Here is a 26,710-nt window from a genome sequence, read left to right on the forward strand (position 1 = left end):
CCCACTGAGCCACAAAGCTGGGAGGAGGGGTACCCTCTCCCCCGCTTCCCCTCCACTCGCCTCCCTGTGTTCACTTCTTCTAACTCCTCCCCTTAAACCACCTTGGAAAGTGCCACCAGGTCTGTGGGTCTGTTCTGGACCACAGGCCTCCTACTCCGCCCCAAGTCAGCCCCTCTTCCCCAGGGTCCTGCGGGTGGCCCCAGCACTGTGGACTTTTAGTTAGTAGGAAGATGAACGCGCCTGTCATCTCAATGGAATTTCACAAGCAAAGAGAATGGCCATGGCGGTCCTTGGCCTCCTGGGGACCCAGGGCTGCGTGGCCCCGGGGGCTGGCAGCGGGCAGGGAGGATGACTTTGCAGCCTGGGGACTGTTCGTCATTAGAACAACAAGGCCGGCAGCAGCATGGCTCTGCCTTATCGAGCAGGAGGCGGGCTGGACTGTATTAATTGCCCGATGCTGTTGGGTTTGGCAGTACAGGAAGCAGTTTACATGGCTACACAGCGCCCTGGCTCGCAGTCGCTGCGACATGGTATTATTGTAGTGGGATAATTGTGATTAGGGACAGTTCCCCGAGGAAGGACAGGCCTTTGATGATTGAGTCACTTCCTCCCCACTCCACTTCAGCGCGATAGCGGGGCTCGACCCACAGACGCACGCACCCTTTGCTGGCCAGAGAGTTCCGAGTTCCCCAGCTACGCTTCCCAGCAGGGGCGCCATCAGACAGGACCACCGGAGATGTGGAAGCAGGCCAGAGCCCCCCTCCCCGCCGCATCATTTTGGGTAAGGATGACAAGCGACCGGGGTGGGGTGATCTCAGTGTGTCCCCAGCTATGGTGACCGCAAGAGCTCCTCTGGAGCTGGGCAGACCAGGCTCCCTCCATGTTTGCTGGCTCTGTGACTTAGGGAACTGGAGACTCAGTGACCCCGTTTGCGTGAGGATGGTCAGGGAATGATTTTTGTGAGGGTTAAATGGGATGGCTTTAAGGTCTGCAAGCACCTAGTAACTAGCCGCTGTTTATATTATTATTGCCATTGTGGATCGCTGCCTCCCCTCCCCCACCGCCCCAGTCCAGAAAGCAAGAATCTACTGAGGGCTGCGAGGTCCAGTCACTTTCACTTGGTGGAGAGGCAGTCGGATCAGGGGAGAAGGTTCCAGAGCCCAGTCTCGGCTTCCACCCTGTTTGACCATTCCCTAGGGCTGTTCCTTAGGCCAGAACTTCCCCAGGGACACAGAACCCATCTCTCTCACTCTGCATACCATGTGTGGTCTCCAAGTGGGTGCTGCCCTGGTCCACCCATTCTGCCCAGGGGTTTTTATGCCGCATAGCCCCTCATGCGCTGTCCTGAGTCACTTATCTCAGCCTCTGTCAGGCTTTGCAGAGAAAAACACCCCCGTGTGCACATGGGCGGGAACCGTGTTTGCCCAAACAATCGACTCCACCCCATTCTGGGAGCCTCTGCGTGGGCCCTGCGGCTGCCTTCAGATGTGTCTGGGGGTGAGGACGGAGCCGCGGAGCTGGCCTGCCTCGTGCGCTGTCCTGCAGAGGCTGCAAGCAGGGCAGAGCAGTGGGCAGAGCCTGCGAGCCCTGGCGTCCCAGGTCCCAGGTTCGCACCTGCTCGGGCACTAGCTGTGTGCTCTTGGGAAAGGCACTTTGCCTCTCAGAGCCCCAGTTTCTTCACCTGGTAAGTGGGGCTAAAAATATCTCTCAGAGTGCTGTGGGCAGGATGAAATTAGACGGGTATGCAAAACACTTAGTAAAGTCACCCACTGAGGGTGACTCAATACAAGGTAGCAAGGGGAGGGAGTCAGCCGGGAGTGAGAGCCCTGAGCTCCGCTGGCAGGGTCTCCGCTCTGCTGGGGGCAGGGAGATCTCCTGGGACCCGACTGCCTCAGGGGCTGCCTGCTAGGCCACCGTCCCCACACATTGGGACTATTCTGCAAGCTAAGGCCAGAGACCATGTGTGTTTTGTACACTGTGCAGCCAGCACCAGTGTATTAGTTACTTATGGCTGCTGTAACAAGTGGCCATGAACTTGGTGGCTACAACACACATTTATTATTTTACAGTTCTGAAGGTCAGAAGCCCTAAATGGGCCTCGTGGGAGCTAAAACGATAGCAGAGGAGGGCCACACTCCTCTGGAGGCCCCACGAGGGCACCTGGAGGCTGCCTGAAATCTGTGCCTTGCAGCCCCCTTCCTCCTTCTTCAAAGTCAGTGGCTTAACATCTTCAGATTTAACTTTGACCCTTGCTTACAAGGACCCCTGTAGGGCCGGCGTCGTGGTATAGTAGGTTAAGCCGCTGCCTGCAGCTCTGGCATCCCAGATGGGTGCCAGTTCAAGATCTGGCTGCTCTACTTCCAATCCAGCTCCCTGCTAATATACCTGGGAAAGCAGCAGAAGATGGGCCATGTGCGTGGGCCCCTACAACCACATGGGAGACCCAAAAGAAGCTCCGGGCTCCTGGTTTTGCCCTGGCCCAGCGCCGGACTTTGTGGCCAATTGGGGAGTGAACCAGTGGATAGAAGATCTCTCTCTTTGTAACTCTGCCTTTCAAATAAATAAATAAAAATCTAAATAAATAAATAAATAAGGGCCGGCGGCACAGCTCACTTGGCTAATCCTCCTCCTGTGGTGCTGGCACCCTGGGTTCCAGTCCCGGTCGGGGCGCCGGATTCTGTCCCGGTTGCTCGTCTTCCAGTCCAGCTCTCTGCTGTGGCCCGGGAGTGCAGTGGAGGATGTCCCAAGTGCTTGGGCCCTGCACCCGTATGGGAGACCAGGAGAAGCACCTGGCTCCTGGCTTTGGATCGGCGTAACACGCCAGCTGTAGCGGCCATTTGGGGGGTGAACCAAAGGAAGGAAGACCTTTCTCTCTGTCTCTCTCTCTCACTGTTTAACTCTGCCTGTCAAAATAAATAAATAAATAAATAAATAAGGACCACTGTAATAGACTGAGCCCATCCAGGCAATTTAGGGGACTCTCCCTATCTCATGGCCAGCTGATTATCACCCAAATTGCATCTGTAAATTTCCTACCCCTTTGCTGTAGAGTACAGCATATCCACAGGTACTGGGATCAGGAGGCTTTCAAGAAGTCACTATTTTGCCTGCCCTACCTAGTGTGAAGGAAAGTGGATCAATGACAGAGAAGAACATGGACTAAGCACCTATTTTGGACTGAGCTTCTTGCAAAGAAGGCTGGAGGATTTTTAAAAAAATATTTACGGCTGGTGCCATGGCTCACTTGGCTAATCCTCCACCTGTGGCGCTGGCACCCCGGGTTCTAGTCCCAGTTGGGGCGCTGGGTACTAGTCCCAGTTGCCCCTCTTCCTGTCCAGCTCTCTGCTGTGGCCCGAGAAGGCAGTGGAGGATGGCCCAGGTGCTTGGGTCCTGCACCCGTATGGGAGACCAGGAGGAAGCACCTGGCTCCTGGCTTTGGATCGACGCAGTGCGCCGGCCATAGCAGCCATTTGGGGAATGAACCAAAGGAAGGAAGACCTTTTTCTCTGTCTCTCTCTCACTGTCTTTAACTCTCTCTCTGTCTCTCTCACTGTCTAACTCTGCCTGTCAAAAAATAAAAAAAATTATTTACTTATTTGAAAGGCAGAGTTACAGAGAAGGAGAGGCAGAGGCAGAGAGAGAGAGAGAGAGAAAGAGAGAGAGAGAGAGAGAGAAATATTCCATCAGCTGGTTCACTCCTCAAATGGCTGCAGTGGCTGGGACTGGGCCATTGTTAGTCCAAAGTCAGAAGCCAGAAGCTTCATCCAGGTCTCCCACATGGGTAGAAGGAGCCCAAGGACCTGGACCATCTTCCACCATCTTCCCAGGCACATTAGCAGGGAGCTAGATGGGAAATGGAGCAGCCAGGACTTGAACGGGCATCCCTATGGAATGCTGGCACTGCAGATGGTGGCTTAACCTGCTTTGCCACAGTGCCAACCCCAGGCCAGAGGCTCTTCCGTTTTCCCCCAGGCTGCAGGGTAGTCCCTTAGGAGGTTGCTCACGGGACACACAGGCCCTTAGGAGATGAAGAGTCTCCAGGCAATGCTCCATCAACCAGAATATTTATTCAGCAAGTATTTTAAGTGTCAATGAGGTGCTGAGCACCAAGGAGGCGGGGATGAGTGAGCTTAGGAGGCTTAGGAAAGCGCCGTGGAAAGGTAAAGGAGTCAGGGTTAGACATGGGAGAAGGCTGTGGACTGGGTTTTGAGAAGTGGTATGCACAGTGCTTACAAGCGCAGAATCTGGAGCCAGGACACCTGGGCTCAGTCTGGCTGTGCTGTGCACTGACTGTGTGAGCTTTGGCAAGTTTCCTAACTCCTCTGTACCCCAGTCACGTCCTTAGAAAGTACCAGCGAGGAAACAAGCAGGTAAGATGCCCGCAACCCACACTGGCCTGCCTGGGTTCACTTCCTGGCTCTGGCTCTGGCTTCCGGCTTCCTGCCGGTGCAGACCCTCAGAGGCAGCCGGTGATGGCCCAAGTAGTTGAGTCCCTGCCACTTGTATGGAAGACCTGGATTGAGTTCCATGCACCTGACTCCAGCCCAGCCCAGGCCATTGTGGGCAGTTAGGGAGTGACTCTGAATGGCCGTTCTCTCTCTACTTTCTGCCTCTCAAGTGCATTTTTTTTTAAAGTGGAAAAGCAAGTATTCCCTATGTCCTAGAGTCATTGGGAAAGTCTATGACTTAGTACAGGTAGCGTGTCCAGAGCAGTGAGGGTCACGTTAAGTGATGGCTACTAGCATTATCCCCCTCTTACCCTTTTCTCAGTCTTCACTTCAACAAGGAGTGAGGGTATCCCAGCAGGCACTGGAAAGGAGACAGTCGCGACAACAAGGGGTTTCTGGGAGGAACGTTCAGTTAGGGGCGGGAATTTTTGCTTTCCAGTCCCTCAAGGTGGGAAGAAATGGGCACTTTCGACTCTTCAGCTTTTGACAGTTTGTCTTCATGCAGATTTCCTCATGGCCCCCTCGGACAGAGCCCAAGGGCGTGCAGCTCAGACCTGCCCCACATAGACCTCACCTTGGAGTTGCTCTTCAAGGCCACTGGCTGCAGATGTTGGGGTAGTGGGGAGGGGGCCATGAGGATCGGGAGATCCCAGAGCTGCCCCCAGCAGGGGGAGGGCGGGGGGGGGTCCCAGACTCGCCAAGGAAAGGTCCCCTTTGGCCCCTGGAATCTTTCACCGAACAGATCTAGAGACATCGCTCTGGCTCCGAGGGTGACCTAAGTAAGTGCCCATTCTTCCTTCAACTCAGAGCTAATGGTTGACGAGGGAAAAAAATGCCTCTGTTATCGCAGAGCGCTGGAACTGGATTTGTTTAAAGCATTTTCTCCCTGGAGGTGCAGTAATTGCTCTCGGATCAGACAGGAAGTCCTATTGCTCGAAAGGAGCCGGTGTTATCAAGAGAAAACACATCAGCGCCTCTCTTCTCGGGAAGGGCTTCGTGAGTAATCAGCAAGGCTCCTCTCCAACTGGCCGTGGGCTTTGTTCCGATGCCACAGGTCAGGGAAAGTCTGAGCAGGCAGTGCTGTTAAAGGGGTATGTGGGCGGGTGGCTGGACATTCCAGGCCTTTCTCTTTATATTTGACTGGCTTTCTCCAGAGAAGGGCGCTGAGCCTGGGTTAATTGCCTCAAAGTTAACAAACAAACCCGATGACACCACTCTCCTACCCGAACCTCATTAAGGGCACCCCCATTGCCCTCAGGGTCAAGTCCAAGGCCTTACTCCAGTCTACAAGGCCAGGAGAAATTTCTGAGACTCACTGTCTCAGACAATATTGCAGGTAACAACGATGGGACTGACACCGGGTGTTTGGTAAGTGCCATCACCAGTCAGTGACCTTTCTTGGGCTTGTAGCACGTGACAAGCCATGCTGAAGACTTGATGCCCCACCAGGGGCTCCACAAGGCCGGGATTATTATCCCTGGTTCATAGATGAGAAAGCTCAGGCTCGTCAAAGCGGTTGTCCAAGGTTGCCCGGCTAGCAAGGGGTGGGACAGAAACTCAGATCCAGACCCACGGGGCATCGGATGGCTTCCTGCCCCCACCCCCCACCCCCGCACTGTGTGGACGCGTGCGTGGAGGAGCTGGGCCACAGGGCTGCTGCACGGCTGGGGGCGCTCCAGGAAGGGCAGGACAGATGTGATCGGGGTAGGGCCTCTTTTGTTTGGCTTCACTTCAAACAGAGACGACAGCAGGGAAACCGAAGCCCCCAACTTCCCTTCTCTGAAGACCAAAGCCAGGCCAAAAATAGGAGCGACAGGAAGCATTTGATCCCAAAGTGTCAAATGAACATAAACATCCTGCCAAGGGTGCCATCAGGGGGTGCCCAGAAGCAGCTGCTATGCAGGGGCTGGTCAAGAGGTCAGCCCGGCGGGTGGCGCCCAGCCAGACCCTCCCGCTATGGCGTACAGGGGCTTGCGATCTGCTGGCACATTGACATCAGAGCATCCAGGCTTATAGAGATGATTGTGGCCAAAGGGATGCACCTTGCACACCGCCAGGGGGCCCTGTCTGCTGGTCCTGAAATCCACGGCCGTGTCTGCTCTGAGGCCAGTGTCCCAGAGCACGGGCTGCTCCCAAGAGAAAGTGTGGCAGAGACACCAAGGCGGGTGCCACTGGGTTCTGCTGGTGGCCGACTCAGCTCAGCGACTCCCTGATGGCCTTTCTAGACTGCACAGAGCCTAAGCGGTTCCCCCCAACCCTCCTCTCTCTTCTCGACTCAGAGCCCGACTTTCGTGGCTCCCTGTTTGTGCCGCAAGCATTGCTCCTCGTAATGTCTCTGCACACTGAACCCCCTCGTGGCGTCTGCTTCTTGGAGGACCTGGGCTGAGTCTGAGTTCATCTACTGATTGTCTCATCTTATAGCTAAGCAAACCAAAGCTCAGAGAGGCAAAGGGATTTTTCTGAGGCCGCACAGTAAATTTTTGTGGGGGTAGGAAATGAGACACTGCAGGCCGCATCTGTTTCTTTGGCATCAGGTGTAGTTGGGGTGGGAAAGGAGTGAATTGAGACCTGTGTGAGAATTTTTTTTTCAGAATCAGGCTCCCCATTCATTCACTCACAGGTTCCCCTAGCTCGAGAGTCCCCAAAAGGCAAAGACAGCACCTATCTTATGGACCCATCTGTCCCTACCCTCCAGTCTCCCACTGGGCCCTTAATCACATTGTCTGCCTGACATAATACATTGGCAGGAACCACTCAAATTCAAGAGGTTATTGGTGTTTTTGCAACCAGGGCCAAAAACAAAGGGCTACATTGATCCCATCAAAGGTTATGTGTGGTGCGCAGATCACAAGATGACAAGGTAGGAGTGGGGATCTCCCCAGTCAGAGAAGAGGGGGCAATTGTGTTTGCTCAGCGCTCTCTCTCTGTTGGGGGTGAAGCTGACCTGTCACTCAAGAGGCCTTCTACCAAATTCTCCCACCCCGGCCAGGAGCTGGGGCTGCTCCATGGCTTCCATCATGCTAATTACCACCACCTCCCCAGTGGCACCGAGCTCGCTTTCTGATAAGGTACATCCTTAATAGTCTCCCATTTCCCTGCTGACACAGGGAAACAGGCCTGACTTGATGGTGTGTTGCTGCACGGAGCAAGCGAGGCTGAGTTGTCACACCCGGTCTCACAGCCTGACCCCATTAGTGGGCCTACAATCGATAGTGCTCAGGCAACTTGTGTCTCCCTGAAAGCATTCATTTGGCACGTTTGCTGGCTGTCAGGCAGTTCCTTTCTCTAACACCCCACGGTCTGTGGCCCCAGTGCCCGAGTCTCTCCTCCTTCCACAAAGTGCTTGGGGGAGCTTGCCAGTTCCAGAGTGCATCAGCCTTGTCTTTTGGAAACAAAAGAAGAATGATCAGAGTTGCATTTGTCAGCACCAGGGCATAAAGAATGACAGTTTGGGTTATAATGCGTTGGTTGCAAGCAACAGAAATCAACTATGGCGCACATTTAAGCCAAATAAGACCTAATGGAAAGTCTCTTGGGAACTCAGCCATGAGGCTAGATCAGCACCAGCCAAGCTGAAGATTCAAGTTCAAGGGACAGAACAGCCGACCCTAGTTTGAGTCACTTGCCTGTCCTGTGGCCAGAGGACAGTGGGGGTGACTGGCTGGTATGTGTGCAACACTAGGTGAGTGATGGGACCAAAAGAGGAGGCAATGGGTGTGGGGCAGGGAAGAATATCGGGAATCCACTAGGTTGTCAGCCCAAAAGAAGGGCCAGTAGCCCAGGGTGTGATAACTCAGCTCCTTCCTTGCTGTTAGGTTGCTCTACCAGGAGGAGTGAAAGATGTAATCTGTGCAAAGTGCCTGGCACTGGACGCGGGGTCAGTCTCAGTTAGTAGCATTTGTGTATGAGTTATTGTCTTTGTAGTACAATTTTATTTATTTAATTAATTTATTTGAAAGGCAGAGGCACAGGGAGAGGAGGAGAGACAGAGAGAGATATCCATCTTCACCTGCTGCTGGCTCACTCCCCAAATGGCTGCAATGGCCCAGCCTGGGCCAGGCTGAAGACAGGAGACAGGAGTTTCTTCCAGGTCTCCCACATGGGTGCAGGGGCCCAAGCACTTGGACCATCTTCTGCTGCCTTCACAGGCACATTAGCAGGGAGGCAGATCGGAAGTAGAGCAGCTGGGACTCCAACTCGAACCGGCGTCCATATGGGATGCCGGTGCTGCAGGTCATGGCTTTAACCTGCTGCACCACAGTGCCAGCCCCAGATTGCTGCTAATTCTAATAGGTAAATAAGAACAGCCTGAGGTTTTTAAAGACTTGAGTGAAGCATACAGGAGGAACTTAGCACCTGGAAAGGACCGTGGCCTTGTAGGACCTGCTTTGTCACAGATACTGCTGAAGTGCATCCATGCGGGAGGCCTGAGCCCCCTCTCAGCACTGGTAGAGTTTATACCCTAAGTGCTCATCGTGCCTCTAGACCGTCAGCTCCTTGGCGGGGGCAAGTCACTGCAAGTCACTGCTGACTCCTTGGGGCCAGCCCAGGACATGGCACACTGTTGTGCCCATAAAATATTTGCAGAATGCAGGGATGAGTGACAAGCGGCTGATTAACTTTCCAGGTCAGCGCTGGCTAATTGGGAAGCGACACAACCGCTCCCTACCTCTATCAGTGGAACCCGAGTAAAGTCTCATGGTGCCAGTATTGAGATGTACGAGCTGATCTCGCAAAGTTCTCTAATCTGAAGCCTTCTAAATGCTTATTGAAGTGAAGGGGAGAGAAAGAAGGGAGGAGATGGCTGGGGAGTGCATGATTCAGAGGTGGGGCCTGGAGGGGAGGAAATGGAGGGTGCGGGGTGGGGTGGGGACAGGAAATTCCTGTGGGGGCCCGAGGGCGGGACTATTGCCAGGAACTCCATTTAGTTCTGACCTGGGTCCCCTCCTGACTCAAGTGCCCATAGGATGCAGGGGCCAAAGCCAACTTTATGCTACCCTTCCTCCCCAAATAGAAAGTGTTTTTTTTTCCCCCCAGAAACCTTTAATGTAAGGCACAAACACTTCCTGCATCTCATAAATATAACTTTAGGAATATAGTGATCCTTCCCACCTACCCACCCTCCCACCCTTCATCCTCCTCCCTCTCCTATTCCCATTCTTACTTTTTACTAAGATCTATTTTCAATTACTTTATACATATAATATTAACCCTACACTAAGTAAAGAGTTCAACAAATAGTATGAAAAACAAAACAAACAAAACCTCTTCCTAACAGTTGAGACAAGGGCTGTTCAAAGTCATCGCATCTCAAAGTGTCAATATCTCGTCTATAGATTACCTTTTAGGTGCTCTATTAGTTACCGCAGATCAGGGAGAACAGATGGTATTTGTCCTTTGGAGACTGGCAAAAGAAAGTGTTAAATAGAAATACAGGACATGTCAAAGGCAGCTCCTGACTGAAGGCCACGGACAAGTTGAGGGATGCATGCTGTGGGGGTTCAGATGAATACAAGAACGTCATGGCCAGAAGTGGTCAGAGCCGTCTTCATGGCTAAGAAGGGGGATCCAGCTTGTCCGTCTGTGATGGGATTTAGATACAGGAGGAAACAGGAGCACAGGCAGGGGGTGGAGCCGGGGCAGAGCTGCAGAGAAGTAGAGTGTGTGCTGCTGAGGCCCCGTACCAGGGGACTCCAAAAAGCCGTGAAAACAATGGGATTAGAAGATAGCAAGCCAAGACGGGCTGTGTCCTGGGACTTCTGGGGCCACGGGTGCAGTGGAGTCAGGATCTCCAGAGATTTCTTCTCTCCCACCAGTCAGCAAGGGGTTTGGTCAAGTGGTTACGTAACATGGGCCGGGATGCTGGGACGCTCCCTGCCTCCAAACCGTCCACCCTACACCCGGCCCCCGTTGGATGATGCCGGGACTCCATCCTACAGCTTCGTCTCTCCGCCAGAAGCTGCGATGGCTAACATTTAAAGCTGTTATCAGCCCCTGCGCCCTACTGCAAGTGAGGGATCTGAAAGCAGGTTTGACAGGGAGGCTGCAGCCGGAAAGGAAGAGGTAATCTGACCACTTGAGGGGAAGGTGGCGGCCCCAGCAATGAGAGGAGGACAGGCTTTGCTGAGGGCCATGCTGCTGAGCTGTAGCCACTAACCCGAGCGCTAGCCAGCCGTTCCCTACGCTCAGTCTGATGACGGCATCAGCCGGGTGATTCGAATGACTGTCAGGCAGCTAAGTCCAACATCAGAGCCTGAGCTGATCATGGCTGGCTCTCCTACACATAGGGGACCTTGGCTCACCGTCCTGTGAGCAGAGCGTGAGGGATGCTGGGACCCCGAGGAGCCCCAGGGAGTTCGGGAAGACGCAAGGGTTCACTCTTACTACGAAATCCCGCGAGAAGAGCAGGCTGTCTGAAGGAGCAGTGTGTGGGCCGTTCTTCTGAGGAGCTCGCCTCCCAGTCTCAGGCTGCCTATTTCCTGGTCATAATAGTTGGGAGAAAAATATTGCTAAATGGCTGCATAAACAATTTTAATTGGCCTGGGCTCCCAAAATGTGCTATTTTTGTTCCGCTGCCAAGCTTGCTTTTTCACTAGCTAATTATGCCCAGCATTTAACTTTCGGCAAAAAAACAGGAAACGGGGCATTCATTACCCGAGTGACAACTTTTCAACAAGCCCACATTTCAACATCCATTGTGTAACTTCCTCTCCCTAGCTTACAGTTAGGTGTTCCATCAGGCCTCTGGAAACAAACAGCTACTTCAGTGGGGGCTGCTAGGGGCTCTGTTGCCCTCTCAAGGCTTGCCTGTCTCCAGCGCAGGCTCCCGTGAGCCACCAGTGCCCACAGGGTGGGCCCCTGCGTTCTTTGGCTCCTCGCAGAAATTCCCCACCTGGGGTCTCACGTCAGTTTGCTCTGGGCCTGGGCTCGCCCGTCAGGGGGTGGCTCGTGTGTGTCTGGTTCAGGAAGCATCCAAGGCTGCTGGGGACTCGGGGCCTCTCAGAGGTACACCCTCTCTTCGCCTGAGGAATCATAAAAGACAGCCAACCCCAGTTTATTGGGCATTAACTCCTAGAAAGTGCTATAAAACCGTGTCTTATTGTAGGATCTACTTTAAATTTATTATTAAAAAGGCATATTGCAGAGTAGATCGCAAACACATAAAAGCACACAAGTTATGAAGTCCACAGCTGAATGAGCCATCATGCAGTAAACACCATGTGACTGTTACCCAGATTCTTACCAGCTCCTCATATCCGATGCAGCTAGTACTTCCTCCTTTCTCCCCAGAGCTAGCTGCTAGCCTAGCCTCTGATACCATGGTTCGGTTGTAGTCTCCAAACTGCATAGACACGGAACCATAGAAGGTGTAGAGGTGGGTGCGCAGTTTCCCATCTGCCTTCTTTGTTTGCTTTATCCGGCTGCTTGGAGCTGCACCTCATTCATTTTCATTACAACAGAGTATTCCCTGCCCGAGAATAACGCGTTACCAGTTTCACTATAAATGGACGTATGGGTTGTTTCCAGCTTGTGGCTGTTCTGAATAATGCCGCCACAAATATTCCTCTGCGTGTCTGCCCGTTTCTGTGGGCTCGTAGTGGGCTCGCGGGTCACAGGCATGGCAGCTACGCATGAACGGCTTTTACAGCTCCAGCCGAACTGTTTTCGAAGCGGTCCGTCCCAGTTGCCCCTGCTGCACTTGCTCGCCAGGACTCGGTGCTGTCTGTCAGTCTCTGGATCTCAGGCCATTTTGGCAGTGTGTGGTGGTGTCTCGGTATGGTTCTGATTTGCTTCTCCTTGACATCAATGCACACGAGCATTTTTTGTTCAGTTATTTATGATTAGATTTAGAATAGGATGGAGGTTGAAGAACCAAATGGTTGGAATCAACAAAATAATACTTTGAAATTTTATCTATCTATCTATCTATCTATCTATCTATTTATCTATCTATCTATTTTTATTTGAGAGGCAGAGAGACAGGCAGAGCTCCAAATGCCCACAATGGCCAGGACTAGGCTGAGGCCAATGCCTGGAGATGGGAACTCAATCCAAGCCTCCCACATTGGTGACAAGAACCCAGAAACTTAAGCCACCACTGCAGCCTCCCAAGGTCTGCAGTAGCAGGAAGCTGGAGTTGGGAGCTGGCACTGGGAGTCAAACCCAGGGACGCTGATGTAGGGGCAGGCTAGATGCCTTCCCCCAGGAAAATGATAGCTTTTTTTTTTTTAAAGATTGGCCTTGATTTTTTAAAGATGTATTTATTTACTTATTTGAAAGTCAGGGTTACACAGAGAGAGGAGAGGCAAAGAGAGAGAGGTCTTCCGTCCGCTGGTTCACTCCCTAATTTTAGCCAGCCCTGCTAAAATTTTAATTTTTATTAATGTTTATTTGAAAGGCAGAGAGAGGGAAGGGAGAAGAGAGGAAGAGAGAGAGGGAGAGAGGATAGAGGGAGAGCGAGAGCGAGAACATGAGCGAGCGCCACTCCTAGACCTCATTTCTTATCAGTTGTCAAAGAAACCGCAGCTATGCTTTACAAGTGCCACCCCTTAATTGTCAGCAACCCCAGTTACGAAGATCTTTTCTTTTGTGCAAGGATATTTTCACTGGAAATACAAAAAATAAAGCCAGCTTAGGGGAAAGAAAGATACAGATAATCTGTTATAAGGACGCAGCCCGGAGATGTCCCTGCAATCCTGATGTGTGCTTAGGGCTGGTGGGTGCTGAGGGGTTATAGGGGTGACCTCATACCTGCTGATGTGGCACCACACCTAGGCAATGATGCCGAAGCCCCGAAGGCTCTCAGGGAGGCCCACCACCGGGAGAGACCAGAGCACTGTGGCGGTCTGTCCCAACGGAGAAGAGGCCAATGTACGGGGCTGGTTGTGCCTTCCCAGGGTGGGAGCTGGAAAAGGTTAAGCTGCCGTCTGCAATGGCAGCATCCCATGTGGGTGCCGGTTCGAGTCCTGGCAGCTCCACTTCCAATCCAGCTCCCTGCTGATGCACCTAGGAAAGCAACAGAGGGTGCCCCTGCACCCACATGAGAGATCTAGAGAGGGTTGCTTGGACCAGGGCCCTCCCATCCCTAAACACTCAAGAATTCATTCTAGATATTTCTTTTCTTTTTTTTTTCTTTTTTTCTTTTTGACAGGCAGAGTGGACAGAGAGGAGAGAGACAGAGAGAAAGGTCTTCCTTTGCCGTTGGTTCACCCTCCAATGGCCACCGTGGCCGGCGTGCTGCAGCCGGCGCATCACACTGATCTGAAGCCAGGAGCCAGGTGCTTTTCCTGGTCTCCCATGGGGTGCAGGGCCCAAGGACTTGGGCCATCCTCCATTGCACTCCCTGGCCACAGCAGAGAGCTGGCCTGGAAGAGGGGCAACCAGGACAGAATCCGGTGCCCCAACCGGGACTAGAACCCGGTGTGCCGGCGCTGCAAGGCGGAGGATTAGCCTATTGAGCCACGGCGCCGGCCTAGATATTTCTTCTTAGGTCTGTCTTCCCTTCTCTAGCCCCAAGCTCTATCTGGCTATCCCCAGCCCCGCACATTCAGTCATCCACCAGTCTCTTGGATGTGCACGGCACTATGGCAAGACAGGACATTCAGAATCCTCATGAGATTAAAAAAACAAACAAACAAACAAACAAAAAAAACCACTCTGACCTGGGACCCAGCAGCCCTGATTCTGCCAGTCACTCTCTGAGTCTTTGAACCTCTCTGGTCTGAGGTTCCCCATCAGTCAAATCAAAGCTTTGACCTTGAAGGATTTCGAAGATCCTTGCAGAACTCCCAGGAGAAAGACGATTGTGGCACATCAGGCACTCCTAAAATTTCAGTCCTCCACCTCAAGTTTATTTTCTGTCTTTTGCCTTACTGCTGGCTGGCTTCCTCTTGCTGTAATTTATTTAACTGAGCCGTGCAGAGCAGTTTGGAACTGAGTTTGCATGAATCACTGTCCATAAAATCAAGTTAAGTGGATTTCATTCCTCGCGGTGCACCTGTGTGTGTGTGCGGGGAGAAGCAGCGAGATTTTCTGGGCTCTTCCAGGCCACTGTTGGAATTGCTTCTTCACAGACATTGCACTCACCCTGTATTTATGGTCCATTGTTATAACAGCCTCTCCTTCGGAGAACTGAAGGGAAAGTGTTGGAAGCAATTTTCCCTCCAGATCTTTTTCTGTAGCTGCCCCGTTTCTCTGTCTAGCTGGGAGAGCTGCCACTGATTTCCTCTGTTTTATCAGAGCTGGCAAATATCAGATTCAGCTTCGTTCATTCAGTCACTCCTCACATTTTTATGGAGCTATGTTACGAGACGTCATACTGAGCTTGGTCTAGGGGTGGGAGTCCAGAGGAAGTGTCGCATTGTTCAAAGAACCTACAAGGTGTGTGCACTGTGAAGACACAACTCAGGGGTTAAGCAGTGCCACAGGAGGTTGAGGGGCTGAAATGAGAAATTCGATGTGTTGAGTGGAAGAAGCGAACCGAGGAGTGTGATGTGGGCAGGATGATGGGGCGTTTGGGGAGGAGGGCGAGCTTGCGAGGCTGATCTCTCTCTGGACCACTGCCCACACTTCCTCCTCCTGCACCCCCACCTGACATTACTTGTGCAAGAATCAGTGTCAGTTCAGCATTTTGTAAAAGGATAGGATCAGAGGGGGAAAAAGATTTTGAGTGGAGATGAGCATTTATGGGAAGAAATGTTCAGAGGGTCTGCTCTGGTGCTTATGAAAATATATTTGGGAGCCAATGTGAGGGATTAGAAAGGGATTTATTTCATTTTGTAACACAGCCAAAAGCACAGGCTTTTTCAAATGATGACTAAAATGGTGGCTTGGGGGACTGGCAATTTGTCTCTTTGTATTTTCTGTCTTGATAGAAGATGTGCAATCTTTTTTAAAAAAAGATTTATTTATTTGAAAGGCAGAGTTACAGAGAGAGAGAAGGAAAGAGAGAGAGAGAGAGAGAGATCGCGCGTGCACGCGTGCAAGAGAGCTCTTCCATCTGCTTGTTTACTTCCCAAATAGCTGCAACACCTGGGGCAGGGCCAGGCCAAAGCCAGGAGCCAGGAGCTTATTTTGGGTCTCTCATGTGGGTGCAGGGGCACCCTCTGTTGCTTTCCTAGGTGCATCAGCAGGGAGCTGGATTGGAAGTGGAGCTGCCAGGACTCGAACCTGCACCCATATGGGATGCTGCCATTGCAGACGGCAGCTTAACCTGCTGTGCTACAGCACCAGCCCTGCCCTCCCCCACCCCCTTTTAAAAAAAGATTTGTTTATTTTTGAAAGGCAGAGAAACAGAGGCAGATGGAGAGACAAAGAAAAATCTTCTATTTGCTGGTTCACACCCTAAATGACTGCAAAAGCCAGATCTGGGTCAGTCTGAAACCCGGATCCAGGAACTCCAGCCTGGCCTCCTACATGGGCGGCAGGGGCCCAAGTACTCAGGGTGTATTTTGCTTCCTTCCCATTTATGTTAGCAGGAAGCTGGATCAGAAGCCATGTAGCCAGGACTCAAACTGGCACTCAGATGTAAGATGCGGGCACCGAAAGCTGTGCCTGAACCCACAGTGCCACAGGCTGGCCCCGAAATGTGCAATCTTTACGTTGCCATAGAATGGACATCTCACTCTTGCCTGGCTGATTTCAAATGTTTTTGAAAATTCTACTCCCTTTATCCTTTCTGGGACGTGCTAGAGTGTTCAGGAAGGACACGCTGGCCCCTCCTCCTCAGCTCCACTGACTCTACATTTTACAGCCACACAGTCCTTTTGAGGAAATTGAGTTGTTAAGTGTTGAGCATGGGTGTTTGGCACAGTTGTCAACAGCACTTGGGATGCCTGCAATTGGAAGCCGAGTACCTGGGTTTGAGTCCTGGCTCCATGTCCAATTCTAGTTTCCTGCAAATGTGCACCCTGCAAGGCAGCAGGTGAGGGCCCAAGGACTCGGGTCTCTGCCACCCACATGGGAGGCCCAGGTTGAGTCTGTTTCTTGGTTTTAGCCTGGCACAGCCCCAGCTATCACTATTGCAGGCATTTAGGGGAGTGAATCAGTAGATGGAAGATCTCTCTCTCTGCCTTTCAAATAAATAATAAATAGAAATTTTGTTTAAAAGAGGAAGTTTTGGGAGCACTTCGTTTGCATCCAGGACTCAAGTGAAATGTGATCTGCTTTATAAATTCTGTTGGTTGTGCTGTCTCTGGAGATGACATGTCCACATTCTTTGGGACGTCTGAATGCCCAGATGGTGTTTCGGCTGGGTGGTCTCTGCTGAGACCCTGGACGGCACCACCTCTGTCCTGGAGGAGTAATGCAATGACTTAGTGAGCAGCGCTGTCCAAGGGAACCACGATGTGAGCCCCACATGCTAATTTTAAACTTTCTAGTGGCCGAATGGAAAAAAAAATACAGTTGGGATGCATTTAAACAATAAATGTGGCCGGCGCCGCGGCTCACTAGGCTAATCCTCCGCCTGCAGCGCCAGCACACCGGGTTCTAGTCCCAGTCGGGGCACTGGATTCTGTCCCGGTTGCTCCTCTTCCAGGCCAGCTCTCTGCTGTGGCCAGGGAGTGCAGTGGAGGATGGCCCAAGTGCTTGGGCCCTGCACCCCATGGGAGACCAGGAGAAGCACCTGGCTCCTGGCTTCGGATCAGCGCGGTGCGCTGGCCGCAGCACGCCAGCCGCAGCAGCCATTGGAGGGTGAACCAACGGCAAAGGAAGACCTTTCTCTCTGTCTCTCTCTCACTGTTTAACTCTGCCTGTCAAAATAAATAAATAAATAAATAAATAAATGTATATGTCTTTCTGTATCTACAGTAATATTGCTTCAACATATAATCAATACAAAATTATTAACAAGCTATTTTACGGTTTTTTTTTTCACATCTAATCTTCAGGTACGTGTATTGTACACTGTAGTAGGTTTCCATTCAGACTAACCAAACATCAGTGCTTCATAGCCACACGAGGCTAGGGACCCACCCTGTTGGAAGCACAGCTGTAGAGTTCGCGCCCATCCTTCCGTGACCCTTGGAGTCCTGGAGGGCAGCTTGTTTTAACCCGAGTGGGAGGGAAGAGCTCAACCCACTGCATCCGACCAGGAATGGCTCACCACTCAGCCCTGCAACTGGACAGTTGTCTTGCTACTCCCAGAGATGGGGAGCAGTGAACTTCCAAGGCCTCCCGTTCTGGTGCCTTCTTCTTCCCCAACTCCATTTTAACCACACTTACCCCTTGTCTGTGTTCCACACACTGGTGCTTTCTCTGCTTCTGCCTTTCCGAAGCTTGCCTTGCCTGGGTCCCTTTCCCCCAGGACCGCGTCTCGGAGCTGGGGGGATAACGGTGATAAGCACTGGGACGGCTGGTGTAAATGAACTGAAGCAGGAGGACACACCCCCCTACCTCAACATTTCATTCTGCTCCGGATGAGAAGTGGCCATGGGACAGAGCATCAGGACTTAAAGAATCTGCGAGCCCCTAGTCTAAATGCTTTGTTCTGCTTTTAAAATTCAGGTGACACTCACGTCACACAAAATTAACCATTTTAGTGTTCAACTCATCAATCTTCAGTCCATGTACAGTGTGGTATACTGCCAACTCTGTCTAGTTCTGAAGCATTTTCACCACCCCAACCGAAACGCCACACCCAGTCAACAGTCACAGCCCAAGGCCCCTCCCCCCAGCCCCTGGTAACCACCAACCTGCTTTCTGTCTCTGTGGACTTACACATTCAGGATATTTCATTTACATGGGATCACACATCAGGGGAACTTCTGTGTGTGGCTTCTCTCACTTAGCACGCTTTCAAGGCTCGCCCATGCTGCAGCTTGGTTCATTCATTTTTATTTTTATCTCATCCATTCATCTTTATTGCTGAATAATATTCTCTTGAGTGGACATACCACATTGTACTTGTCTATCCATCACTGGTGGTCATTCAGGTTGTTTCCACCTTTTGGCTCTTGTGGATAGTGATGCTAGGAGCATCTGTGTGCACAAGTTCTCATCTGAATACCTAGTTGCTCTTCTCTGGGGTATGTATCCAGGAATAGGCTTATTGGAGCATATGGGAATTCTGAGTTTTAAGTTTTCAGGAATCACAAATCTATTTTCTAGAGTAGCAGAGTCATTTTACACTTGCCCTAGCAATCCACAAGGGTTCCAACCAATTTCTGCACATCCTTGACAACTCTTGTTATTTTATTGTTTTCAATTTTATTTTTGTTAAGGATTTTATTTATTTATCTGAGAGGTAGAGTTACAGACACAGAAAGGGAAAGACAGAGAAGAAAGGTCTTCCATCTGCTAGTTCACTCCCCAAAAGGCCACAATGGCCAGGGTTGAGCTGATCTGAAGCCAGGAGCCAGGAGCTTCTTCCAGGTCTCCCACATGGGTGCAGGGGTCCAAACACTTGGGCCTTCTTCTCCTGCTTTCCCAGGCCATAGAAGAGAGCTGGATTAGAAGAGGAGCAGCCAGGGCACGAACCGGCGCCCATATGGGATGCTGGCTCCACAGCCTTAGCCTACTATTGCACAGTGCCGGCCCCTGTTTTCAATTTTAATTATAGCCACTCTAGTGTATCAAACCCAGGTACTGCGATATGGGACACAGGACTCTTAACCAGTGTCTTCATAACTAGGCCAACATCTGCCCCTCTCGTAGTTTTTAAGTGGTGTCTTGAAAAGCCACCAGGGGCTACTATGTGAGAAAGAGAAGGCTGAGCACATAGCAATGGCATTCAAGGATTCCACACTGGTGTGAGTGTTTTTAGCAGCTGTTAAGGTGTTGCCTGAGGTGCCTGCATCCCAAATCAGTGTGCCTGGGTTTGAGTCCTGGCTCCGCTGCTGAGTCCAGCTTCCTCCTAATGCATACCCTGGGATGCAGCAGGTACTTGCATTCCTGCCAACCACGAGAAAGACCAGACTGAGTTCCTGGCTCCTGGCTTTGATCTGACCCAGCCCTGCCTGTTGCAGATATTTGGGGAGTGAGCTAACAGACAGGAGATTACTCTTTCTCCCTCTGTCTATCTGGCTTTCAATATTTTTAAAAATTATTTTTTAAAGATTTATTTGTTTTCTTGAAAGGCAGAGTTACACAGAGAGGGGGAGAGACAGAGAGGTCTTCCACCCACTGGTTCACTCCCCAAAAGGCCACAATGGCCAGGGCTGGACCAGGCAGAAGCCAGGAGCCAGGAGCTTCTTTGAGGTCTCCCACATGCCCAAGCACTTGGGCCATCTTCCACTGCTTTTCCAAGGCCATTACCAGGGAGCTGGATCAGAACTGGAGTAGCCAGGACACGAACTGGTGCCCCTTTGGGATGTTGGAGTCACAGTTGGCAGCTTAACCCACTGTGCCACAGCGCCGGCCCCCTTTCATTTTTTTTAAAGTGTTGCAATATATCATTAAAAAAAAAAAAAACCATAGTCACCTACCACACCCACTCCACTTTTATCCACGTATTTGACATGTTTGACTTCTCATGAAATATTCCTTTTGAGCAAAGGCTTCTGATGTTATCCTGAGTTTGCAGTCCTTTACCTGCTGTTGTGTTTTTCCCGTCTCCACTTGGATAGCCTCTTGAGATTGGTAACCTCCGAAACCAACAGTGGAGTCCTATTTATCGGACTCTGGTCAGCTTCCCCTGTCCTCTACACCACTCTGCCCGTGGTAACAACAATAATGGTTATTACTCGATATTAAACACTTACCCTGCGGCAGGCACCGTGGTAAGCCCAGCCATGTGACCCATCCATCCTAAGTCCATGATGTCCACGCTTTTACGAGGCACGCATCACACTCAGACGTCCTCACCACCACGGGCAAGCGCCCTCTCCTACCCCATACCTGCCCCTCTTCCACTCATTGACGCTGTGTCTATCCCAGCCACACACCCTTCCCAGCTGCTCTGGAGAAGCCAATGTGAGCCCATCTCACAGCTGCTCCTCACTCTGCTGTCCTGTCCCCGCCACGATCAACACTCAGGTGATACAGTTTTCATAGACTTGCAGCAACAGATGATTGGGTTTTATCCCAAGCCCCCATAGCAGGCTTTGATGCCTCCCCCCCCCTTTTTTTTTTGACAGGCAGAGTGGACAGTGAGAGAGAGAGACAGAGAGAAAGGTCTTCCTTTGCTGTTGGTTCACCCTCCAATGGCCGCCGCAGCCGGCGCACTGCGGCACCACGCTGATCTGATGGCAGGAGCCAGGTGCTTCTCCTGGTTTCCCATGGGGTGCAGGGCCCAAGCACTTGGGCCATCCTCCACTGCACTCCCTGGCCACAGCAGAGAACTGGCCTGGAAGAGGGGCAACCAGGACAGAATCTGGCGCCCCGACCGGGACTAGAACCCGGTGTGCCGGCGCCACAAGGCGGAGGATTAGCCTAGTGAGCCGCGGCGCCGGCCTGATGCCTCCTTTTAAAACTAAGGTAGCTGGGTAAAATCAATTGCTCAAGGTCACACATTCTCATAGGCACACTCTCATTCATTTTGTTGAAGAAATCTTTTAAAGTCTCTATTTAGAGCTAGGCATAGGGATAGATGTCATGTGGGATAAAATATGAAAGAGAAAAATCCTGTCTTCAAGGAAGTTACAGACTGGTGGGACAGGTGAGAGAGGAACACAGATGTCTGTAGTGTTGGCTGGGAATCTGAGGTGCATGCCCGCTGATCACGCACAGGTGCAAGGGTTTCATTAGCACGAGGTTCAGCTGCACACACAGGGAAATCCCAGGAACCAGGGCTTAACTAAGACAGCGATCACCTTGTTGCATAAAGGTGGCGTGGAGGCAAACAGACCTTGGACTGAGGTTGTCAGTGATCCAGGCTCCTTCTTTCCTTCCAGAATCCTTAGAGCATAGCTTCCATTTTAATGGTTCAAGGTAGTGCTAGACCACCAGCTACTCTACCCGCATTCCACATCGTACCAAAGATGACGGGGAGGGTGAATCCAGAACACTTCCTAGCTGAGTCGATCCTTTTTAAGCAGCCTTCCCAGAAGCGCTACTCACACTTCTACTGAGAGTTTACCGATGGGCACATGTTCACTTGGCCTCCATTAATTGCAAGGGATACTGGGTAATTCTTTTCCAGAGCTTGTGTCACGTCAAGTAAAATTGGGGCTTCAGTCCAAGGAATAAGGGGGGAATGGATATTAGCAGACACCTCATAGTCTATTACAGACATTTATGTGAAGCACTTTTTTTTTTTTTTTTTTTGACAGGCAGAGTGGACAGAGAGGAGAGAGACAGAGAGAAAGGTCTTCCTTTGCCGTTGGTTCACCCTCCAATGGCCGCTGCGGCCGGTGCGCTGCGGCCGGCGCATCGCACTGATCTGAAGCCAGGAGCCAGGTGCTTTTCCTGGTCTCCCGTGGGGTGCAGGGCCCAAGGACTTGGGCCATCCTCCTCTGCACTCCCTGGCCACAGCAGAGAGCTGGCCTGGAAGAGGGGCAACTGGGACAGAATCCAGTGCCCCCACCGGGACTAGAACCCAGTGTGCCAGCGCAGCAAGGCGGAGGATTAGCCTATTGAGCCACGTTGCCGGCCGTGAAGCACTTTTTAATAGTAATAATTTGGAAAAAAAATAACATTTAAAAACATGGTTGGTTCAATAAATGTATTGATTCATTAATACCATACATGCTTAAGCACTACATGTTAGAAGAACATTCAATGACATGGCTAAATGTCTGTGATCCCATGTTTATGTTGTTCTAAGGAAACAAGGTATCATGCAAGGACTGTAGGAACAGCTACTTGATATAAAAGAATTATGGTACTGTGACTTTCTTTAAAGAAGGGTCCTCATCGTTTAGAGATACACTTAGGGATGAAATGATGTGATGTCTGGAATCTGATTTACAGTGAAAGAGGAAAAGGGTGAGATGAGAGAACTTAAACAGAATGAGAATGGCTACGTGTGGGAGTAGTAGCCTACTGGTCAACATGCCCGTGTCCCACACTGGAGAACCTGCGTTCAGTTCCTGGCCAAGGCTCCTGCCGTCAGCTTCCTACGAGTGCAGATCCTGGGAGGCAGCGGTGATAACACAAGCAACGGGATTCCTGCATCCACGTGGGAGCCCTGACGGGAACTTCCTGGGATCCCTCCTTCCAAGGAAGAGGTCGAACACCTTGGTTTCCAAACAATCTTTCAGTGCTGGTTTTCTTGAGTACCATGTGTTTTTTTTTTTTTTTTTTTGGTTCTGGGACTTCTCTACCATTGATACTTCTAGAAGATAAATGTTAATAACATTAGTAATCACAACAGTCAGCATTTGGATGCCAATCATGAATCAGATAAGACAAAGCATCTTTTAAGCTTTAATTTGCTTGATTCACACAACCATCTTTATGAGGCAGTTCTATGACATATTATCTGCTTTTTACACATGAAAAGATAGGCTCATACAGGGTATATCACTTGGTCAAGGTCACAGGGCTGGTATGTACTAAAGCTGGGTTTCAAGCCCAAGCAGTCTGGCTCCAGAGTCCAACAGGCAGGAGAAAGTAGCAGACAGGGCACAATTCAAGTGCAGCTCTGTTCAGAAGGCTATATCCACTTTGTACACTGAATTCTGCAGTTGCTGACAAAGTTCCAGGTCTGGGGACTCGGGAGGGAGACCCCAGTACTTCTCCCAAGGCAGAGGGAATCATTCCAGGCCCCTGTGGTGGAGAACAGAAGGGACTGGCGTGGAGTGCTCCTGTTAGGCTGGGCAGACAGCAGACGGAGGCTCAGCTGGCATGCACCTGCTTGGTCCTGTGGGCCCTTCCCAGCTGTGACAGTTTTGATTAGTCCCATGCCTCTGGCGCACCAGTTGCCAAGTATCTTTTGGACAGAGGGAAGGATGGCTGCTTTGTAAGGATTTAGAAGTTGGATGATCTCATCAGAGGAGGTGAGAAGGATCTCAGAAAATAATACAGAGCTCTCTGAGGTGGCCGGATGGCCAGGCCATGTGCTTGATGGCTCTTCACAGGCCTGCACAGGCTCCAGGATCTCAGAAATACTCATAAATATTGCTGGGTTGGCCCCTCTCATTTGGGAAAAAAAAAAAAAAATCACTCCTGGCCGCCAGAAGTGTGCTGTAGTAGACACACCTCCACCTCACCGGAAGTTCTCCAAGAACCTCCCACCTTGATATTCTTTGGGGAAACAGCCCTCCCTCCTCTCCACTTGCCTTTTTGGTGGGACTGTCTTTCGGGGGCCCATTCTCCCAGCCCCAGGAGTGGGATCAGGGAGGCTGCTCACATGCCTGCTGAGAGTATGAACCTTGAGTCAAAAGACACAAAGATAGAAAAAGCACGGATGAACAAGCAAGCCTAGGACTGGTATCCTGCGATGCAGCCAGTTAGCCCTTTTCCTTCAACTGCATCCCATAGCGTGATATTACTTTCATTTCCTCAAGTTATCTGGAGTCCGTGTCTGCAGCCTGTAACCAAAACACCAACAACAAGCCCTAACTCCCAGGGTTCACTCTCTAAGGCCAGTGCTTTACAAGCCTTTCGGCCCAAAGGACAGACCTGTCTCTCCTAGCCCACCTCCCCCAACCCCAGGACCTGCGTCCTCTCTCTCGTGCTTCCTTCTGGAGCTTTCGGGGCTAGGGTAGGAAAGGGCTCTTGTCAATGTGCGCGGCTTTACCTTGAGGGATGAGTGAAGACACCCTTTAAATTACCTATAAAACCCTTTGATTCCCTCAGCAGAGGTTGCCATGGGCAATTTGCTAAGCTTATTGATTATTTTCTGTTTAAATTAAAGTTTGATGTCCTGGAACCGGCTGTGCGGCGCATGGAGTTAATGGAAAAGGTTGCGATCCAGGGGGAGAGCCACTCAGTGGGGAAATGGAGGGTATTCAAGGGGAAAACAGGGAGTCTAGAAAGAGAAGATTGTCAGCGCCAAGTTGTAGCAAACATGATGGTGAGAAGAAAAAAGAAGGGAATTATTTTATGGAGAAGGGCAGTTTCCTGGGCATTTAAGGCCTCAGGGAGGTAGTGGAAAAAATGTATTCACTCCACAAATATTTGCCGAGTTCTTGCCATGTGTCTGGGAGAAAACAGGGACGCTGTGCGCCCAGTCAGGGATTCTCAGAGTGTGGTCCCTGCTGTCGCTGCGTCCCCACCGCCTGATGTAGGACCCCAGTTTCTGTTTACTGTAACAGAATGCCCAAGGCCGGAGACTTTGCAAAGAAAAGAGGGGCTTTCAGCTCACAGCTCTGAGTCGCAAGGGCACGGTGCTGGCATCAGCTAGGAGCTGGGGAGGGCCTCCTCCTGGTGGATGGATCCCAACGGTGGGAGTGCGTGCAGGCGGAAGTGATCGCAGGTGGAAGCCTGCAGAGAGCAATTCAGGGCTCGGGCTAGGCTTTTATTACAACTGCATTTATGCAGAACTAACTCAGGGATCCTACGAGAAATATCTTAATCCCTCTGAGGCTGGTACCCTCAGTGATCTCCCACTGGGCTCCACCTCTTAAAAGTCTCACCACCTCTACACCCCCACACCGAGGACCAAGTCTCCAGCACATGGACCTTTTGCCGGGCGGGAGCGGGGGCAGGGGGCGGGGGGTGGGGGGCGTGGCAAACCGCAGCGCCCGGGAACAAGTCAGACACGCATGCTCAGGCCTCACCCAGACACGCTGAAACGCTGAGGGCCCGTGGGGACAGCCCCTCCCAGGTGAAGCGGGTGCACCCTGCAAGGTGAGCTCCTCTGTTCTGGATCCTTCTGAGGAAGGGACGTCCGGCTTCTGCACGCCAGGAGCTCCCTACGAGTCAGTCTTCTGTGGCCAGCATCTGTTGAGAATTTCTCACTGCAGGCCGTACGCTAAGCGCAGGGTGCAGATGACCTCACTGTATCCTTACAACAGCCCTGCACTTAGAAGACAGCATGGGGGTGGGGGTGCACTGGAAGCAAGAAGGGCAGGGAGAATTCAAGTGCAAGAGCCTCGCCACTCCGCTCAGCTGTCTCCCCAACACCAGCTCCCCCAAGCTCTGGGATCCGCCCTGCCCTGGGCAAAGCTGATCTGCTGTTAGATTCAGAAGCCTGGTTTCCTCCCAGAGGAGCCCTACGCTGAGGTTGGGTTTTAGATGTTTGGGGAAGTAGAAGAAGGACAGGAAGTATGGGATGGACTGAGAAAGAAGCAGAAGCCATGCTGGCTGTGGGGGGCCAGACCAGCGGCCCCCGCCTGCACAGCCATCCTCCTCCTGTGGGAGGCTCGGAGCCACATCACTGCGGACTGATCCGGTGTGGGGGATTCGCATCAATTCAGTCCAGGGGGACTCCGTGTCGGGTCGTGTAGAAGTCAAGTCCTTTAACGCTTCCATTTGCAGGGTGTTTTCCACCGCTACTGTCACAAAATCAGGACGCCTTTCCTTGGACTGCTGTAAAAATCACCCCAAAGTAAGTGAGATACCCAGCAGACTCATAGAATGGCAGATGTCCTAAATAGCACTCTGGCCTCAGAATCAGCCCTAAAGCCATTCGGATCTGGCTGAAAAGCCCATGAGAGTATTTCAGGCATGGAAAGCCAAGACACTCTGGCAAAAGATCTCTGTGAGTGAGATCTCAGTGGAAAGAACAGGTCTTCAAAGAAGGAGGTACCTTTCTCTGAAGGGAGGAGAGAACCTCCACTTTGACTATGACCTTGTCTAAACAAGATAAGAATCGGAGAACTCAGAGGGCTTCCATAGCCTTGGGAACTCATGACTGGAGCATAGGGAGATTACTGATGCCATAGACAGGAGTGTCAATTGGTAAAGTCAACAACAGGAGTCACTGTGCACTTACTCCTCATGTAGGATCTCTGTCCGTAATGTGCTGTGCATTGAGATTTAATGCTATAACGAGTACTCAAACAATATATTTCACTTTGTGTTTCTATGGGGGTGCAAACTGTTGAAATCTTTATTTAATGCATACTAAACTGATCCTCTGTAAAAAAAAAAAATTATCAACTCCCAACTTGACTCTCACTGGGATTAAACATGACAATAGGTCTGATCTGATTTCATCATCATTTTAAAAAAATCATCTATTATTCCTCACTTTATGTTTCTGTGTGGGAGCAAACTGTTGAAATCCTTACTTAATGTATACTAAGCTGATCTTCTGTATATTAAGATAATCGAAAATGAATCTTGATGTGAATGGAAGGGGAGAGGGAGTGGGAAAGGGGAGGGCTGTGGGTGGGAGGGACGGTATGGGGTGAAGCCATTGTAACCCATAAATCGTACTTTGGAAATTTATATTCATTAAATAAAAGTTTAAAAAAAATCACCCCAAAGTTCAT

At 51.1% G+C, this 26,710-nt stretch overlaps 1 long non-coding RNA gene across 1 annotated transcript; it reads left to right on the forward strand.

Moving 5' to 3' along the window:
* On the forward strand, positions 1-26,697 carry LOC103351231 (uncharacterized). The gene is made up of 2 exons (XR_011387863.1): positions 1-781; positions 25,752-26,697. It is a non-coding gene; the product is annotated as an uncharacterized lncRNA (long non-coding RNA).
* The last annotated feature ends 13 nt before the right edge of the window (positions 26,698-26,710 follow it).

Source organism: Oryctolagus cuniculus, chromosome 1, assembly GCF_964237555.1.
Source record: "Oryctolagus cuniculus chromosome 1, mOryCun1.1, whole genome shotgun sequence".
Lineage (NCBI taxonomy): Eukaryota > Metazoa > Chordata > Mammalia > Lagomorpha > Leporidae > Oryctolagus > Oryctolagus cuniculus.